Raw genomic sequence first — 5,151 nt, forward strand, 5'->3', positions numbered from 1 at the left:
AACAGTTAAGTCCTCAGATTTGTGAAGTCTTCAAGTTGGGGAAGGCATAAGAATTGGGGCAGATCCCCAACGATGAGGAGGAGATGTTTGAGGAAATAGGAGGAAGTAGACAATATTCAAGGAGGGCAAACCTGGGTGGAGGAGAGATATCCCAGGGTGGATGTGAGATGGTTGGGGACTAGTCCCAATTTTGTCCTGAGACAGTGAGATCATCACCATGTTACAAACGCAAGGGACCACAGTATAAACAATTTGGAGGCCAGGAGTAGGAACCCTAGGGTACTGTTCTACCCTATAGATACTGAAGACTTGGGGGTCGGTAAGGCCTACATATGTTAGGCCAGGGGACTGGGAAGGAGGGCAGTGAGGCAGAGTTCCAGAGCGGCTAGGATTCGGAAGAAAGAATCAAGGTTCAGCAGCCCTCACCCTCGGGAGCGGGATGAGCGCGAGGTCCTCCTGTTGCCAATCTAGTGGTGCAGTTCCTTGCGCCCCGCCTATCTCAAAGAGGACACTTGAGGCCTCGATCTGGCCCAGCCGAAGCCACCCACTGGTGCCGGGCCGCGTGCGCCATTCAGTTCGGCCTGGGGCACTCCCGGGGTGGTGCCCAGCCTGAGCGAACTCCTCTGATGACGGGGCAGTGGGAGGTGTGGGGGAGGATGGGAGACGGGACTGCAGCAGGCAGGGAGCGCGGATTGCTATAGGGCGCGAATCTCCAAGCAAAGCGGTGTGCTTAAGTGGCTCTGAGCCGGGGGAAACGCGGGGTACGCTAGGGACGCCAGCCGCCCCTCCTTCCCACCCTCTACCCCTTAGTCTCGTCCCTCCCTCTCGCCCGCCCCAGTCCTCCCCGCCCTCCTTCTCCCCTGGCGGGGGCGGGGCCGGCGGCTCCCGCGCGCTCCGGCCCCTCCTCGGCCACACAAAGGCCCGTCTCCATGGCAGCCGCGCGGGCCGGAGCGCAACGCAGAGCGCGGCCCCGGCGCCATCGAGCGACGGCTGCGGAGGAGCAGGTATGGCACTCGGGGACGGGAACTGTGGGGGCGTCGCGCAGGCCCAGGCTTCGCCACCTACGCCACTTGGTCTCGGCCTGCGCCCCCGGACGCGGGGGTCTTAGGGCAGTGCCGCTGCGCTTAGGGCGACGCGGGCCTCCGTCTTTGCCCCGTGTCTGTCTGTCTTTCCTATCGGCTGGGCCTGGCTGCTCTTGCCTCACCGGTTGGCGACGAGGGCTTCTGCGCCGGGATGTTGGGAGACTGGCCTGGCAGGCAGGGTTCCCGCGACCCAATGGAGCTGCACCCGACCCGGTGTAGTTTCAAACCCTCCCTCACGGCCGGCGTCCCTACCTCTTCACTGCCGAATCGGTGGACCAGAGCGAGTCCTCTCTGTCGTGCTGGACATCCAGGCCCCAGTTCCCAAGCTAAGCTTGCTCAGACGCCTGGCTCTGCTGGGGCTTTTTACAGGGGTGCCCAACCAAAGCAGTCCCCACACCTTCTGGGACAGGGAACAAGGGATAGAGAGAACCAACACCCAGTAGTACCTGGTGAGGCCCCACGCCTCCCGGCAAGTTTCTAGTGTAGTTCGTTGTTGTGGTGTTTGGAGAGACACTTAGGATACAGAGGGCTTAGAACTTGTGGGTGCTTTTTCACAGTCTAGCCCTTCATTTCCACATACCTTCTTCGGGGAGCTCTCGCGCTTACTGCTTCCTCTGGTCTGGCTGTGTGGCAGGTTTGTGTGTGTGTGTGTGTGGGGGGGGGTCCTTTCTCCCTATCTGGGAGCTTCTGAGCCTAAGAATCCTAGAGTTTCTGGCCACGTCACTTAATTCCTTTTTCTAGTTCCTTGGAGAAGGCAGGAAGGGAGGTCGGATTGTGGCCACCATAGTGGTGGTGGTCAGAACTGTAGCCGAAGCCAGGTCCCAAAGCCAGTGTCATATTCTGAGGATCGGAGGCCCTCAGGGCCCTCATTTGCCTTGGGGAGTGCCCCCTCTAACGTCTCTCTTCAGTCTGTATCGATGGTTTTAAAGTTGAACTTCTCAGACTGCTCACAGACAACTTGAGGGTGGGAGCTGTCATGTCAGCTCGGTCCCACACCCGGATGCTATCTTAGTACATAGGGAATGTCATCAGAAAGTTGGACTGCCAATGGCATGAGTCCTTGCTCTTTGGTCAGGAGGTGAAGTTCCTAGGAAGGTAGGGCCAACGCATGAGGTGTTTTGTGGAATGTGCCAAACCTTGTGTTGTATGGAAATTGCTTGAGAAGACTAATAACCAGTTAGACTACAGAGCCTCGGCCACCTAGTCTCTCACACCCTCTCATGGAAATGGGGAGGCCTGAGGACTGGCCAGAGGTTTCTACCCCTAGGAACTGAGGGAAGTTACTTAGAAAAACAAGAGTTTGGAATGTGAGTTTCCCCCTCCCCCACGGGCTGCCTGCCAAGGAGGAATTATTTTGGATTATCCAGCCGAGTCCAGCGAGTCGAGCTACCCAAACAGGAGGCTGAAGCAGAAGGGGAGGTTGAAGCAGCCCTGGGAGAGGGACCCACTTCCGGACTGTGAGTTGAGAACCCCAGGAGGGCGGGGTTGAGAACTCCAGGAGGGCGGGGCTGGCAAGTCCAGGCAGCTCCACCACCTCCCTCCCTTGGCTGCTCAGACCAGTCAGGGGCGGTGTAGGAGGGCATGTGTCACCTTGGGTTGGAGAAGGTCCTCTAGGCCGGCTCCTTTGTAGGCCCTGCCCAACCTGGAATATGCCCAGGCTTCTCTGAGAAAGCTCATGGGGGAGGAAGTACTTTAGACCTATCTGGAATTTGGTTCACTTCCCAAAGCCATTCATACTATATTTAAGGATACCTTGGATGGCTCACACTCCTGGCAGAGACTCCTAAGGAAGCACATCCCTGGGGTCTTACTGGAGCTGATCTGCAAGCTACTTTCTTGCCTTCTCCCTGAAAGAAAGGGCTGCCCCCTCCTCATTGGGATGCGATACTGGTCAGGACATCCCACAGGTGGACAGATATGAGGCCCTACAAGAAGCCACTGGGATTTTCCTGGGTTGGCTCCTGGGGCTTATGGCTACCCGGGAGCCTGCAGGGAGACCACATTGGGAGGGAGAGCCAGCAGCTGATGCCCAAGAGCAGGAAGCCTAGGGACTTGGCCCTGGCCCCTGCTAGTGGAGCAGAAGAGATTGGATTGGAAGGGATTGAGCTGGGCTGGGCTGGCAGCCTACAGTGGTGTCCATATGGCACATATGCCCCCTACCAGATCTGTAGCTATTCTAGAACATCCCCATGTCATGTCTTCTGCCTGGTACCTCTCCTGATGGTTAGTGCTAATGGTTCCTCAGGGATGTTGGGCCCTTGCCTAAGGGTCACTGGTAGAAGGATCTTCTAACACTATTCCATGCTTGTAGGCTAGGCAGGACTACCTGCATATCTCTCTGTCACCGATGACTGTCAGCCCGCAATCAGACACTCCTTACATCCCCTCCTATCCTTGTTGCTTCCTGTCCGGCCTTGCTCTTGATATTCAAGGAGTAAGGGGTTTGTCCCTATTGAAGGCCTCTTGTAAAAGGTCTGGCTTGGTTGAGGACAAGGAGGTAAGTTAATTGCAGCTCCAACCAGGGTAGTCCAGGCTCTGGCTAGCTTGTAGATAGGACTGAGGCTGTCCCTACTAGCTTCACCACCCTTCTGTGCCAAGCCATTGGATGATTAGATAGGGGGTAGGAGTTGGATAACCCCCCCTACACACACACACACACACACACACACACACACACACACACACACACACTAATGGCTGTTTGTGTTTAGGGTGGGGTTGTGGGTGGGGTGGGGCTGGGTTCTGACTAATTATAGACTGGGAAAGGCTGAAGTAAGTGTGTGTGTGTGTGTGTTGGGGAGGGGGAAGTCGGAATAAGGTAGTAAGAGCTATTGCCCCTGCTCTCCTCTTCCCAGACCTCATGTGACTCCTCTTTCTTCCTCTCCATGGTTTCACATCCCCTGACACAAGCTTCTGCTCCCTACCCCCCAGCTGAGTGAGACTCATGCTCCCCTCTGTTGACATAGCAAGGACTCTGCCCTGTTCTGAGCTCTGACGACAGGTGCTGCCTCTGGAACACCCCACTGACCCTTCTATCCTATTAGAGCATCTAAAAGGATAGGAGGGGCCCCTGCTATCCTATACCCCAACCAAGAGGGGCCTTCCTTCCTCTGAAATTCATGAGCCTGTGACAGTAATTGGGCTTAACTCCTAGACAGAGTTCAGGTGGTCGAGTGTGATGAACTCCCCTTGGAGCAGGTCTGAACACTGTGACAATCTTGTCTTAGGGAAGAGCCTGAGCTGGTCCAGACTTGGAGCTGGTAGCACTATTTCCTGCCTTTTGTCATTCTCTGGTCCCGCCTCTGCAGCCCAGTGTCCCATCCCCCCAGCCTGGCTTGTTGCCTTCCTCGTGGCTGGCAGCCTTCCCTGGGGCGTCCCCAAGGACTGGCTGAGTTCACACCTGAGCTGCTTTGGGTCCCAGTGGACTGCACACAGAAGGGGCTCAACCTGGATTGGGACACTGTGCTTGGGGGCAGGGCTGGGCTTGGTGCCCATACCCTCTTTCTTCTTCATCTCTCAGGTCCATGGACTTGAGAAACCCAGCAGTTCCCCATTCTGGTGCCAGCTGGGTTCTGGCTCCAGAACTTAAGGACAGGAAAGGGGTAAGGTGTAGGCCCCAGGGGCATAGCCTTAGTTCTGACTCCAGCTCTGCGGTTAGCCCAGCAGCCTGATCTGGGGTATGTTCTGTCTGGACACGGGGATCAGGCAGTCGGAGGTGTGTGTGTGTGTTTGTGTGTGTTCTTTTGGCACAGCTGGTCAGTACTTCCCCTGAGGGGGAGTCCTTGGTGAAAAGGAAGGGAAACGGCTTTGATGTTGGTCTTTCAGGTGGTTACCTGTATCAAGACAGCTCTTGGGAGCTCATCAGGGACTGTAAGAGGGTCTGCTGTGTGCACAGAGCACTCTTTCCACAGGGCTGCTCTTATCTGTGGCCTCTGAACCAGCATACCACCTGTGTGGTACTGCATCGGTCCACCTGTAGAATTAATTGATGGATTCATGCCAAAGGTCTGGGGGATGCACTAGAAACTTTTTTTTTTCTTTTTTTTTTTTAAAGCTTTTTTTTTTTTTT

At 55.9% G+C, this 5,151-nt stretch overlaps 1 protein-coding gene across 4 annotated transcripts in view; it reads left to right on the top strand.

Annotated features, from left to right (window-relative positions):
* The first annotated feature begins 880 nt into the window (after nucleotides 1-880).
* Plxnb2 (plexin B2) overlaps nucleotides 881-5,151 on the top strand; it is a 25,956-nt gene continuing 21,685 nt past the window's right edge. For 2 of the 4 annotated variants that reach the window (XM_028753672.1, XM_028753671.1), the window contains exon 1: nucleotides 929-1,004. The gene's annotated coding sequence lies outside the window, so the exon portion shown is untranslated. Of the gene's footprint in view, nucleotides 1,005-2,473; nucleotides 2,540-5,151 lie in introns of those variants that run through there. The other 2 variants (XM_028753668.1, XM_028753670.1) reach the window with 2 other exon arrangements.

Source organism: Grammomys surdaster, unplaced genomic scaffold (assembly GCF_004785775.1).
Source record: "Grammomys surdaster isolate TR1022 unplaced genomic scaffold, NIH_TR_1.0 125953, whole genome shotgun sequence".
Classification (NCBI taxonomy): Eukaryota; Metazoa; Chordata; class Mammalia; order Rodentia; family Muridae; genus Grammomys; species Grammomys surdaster.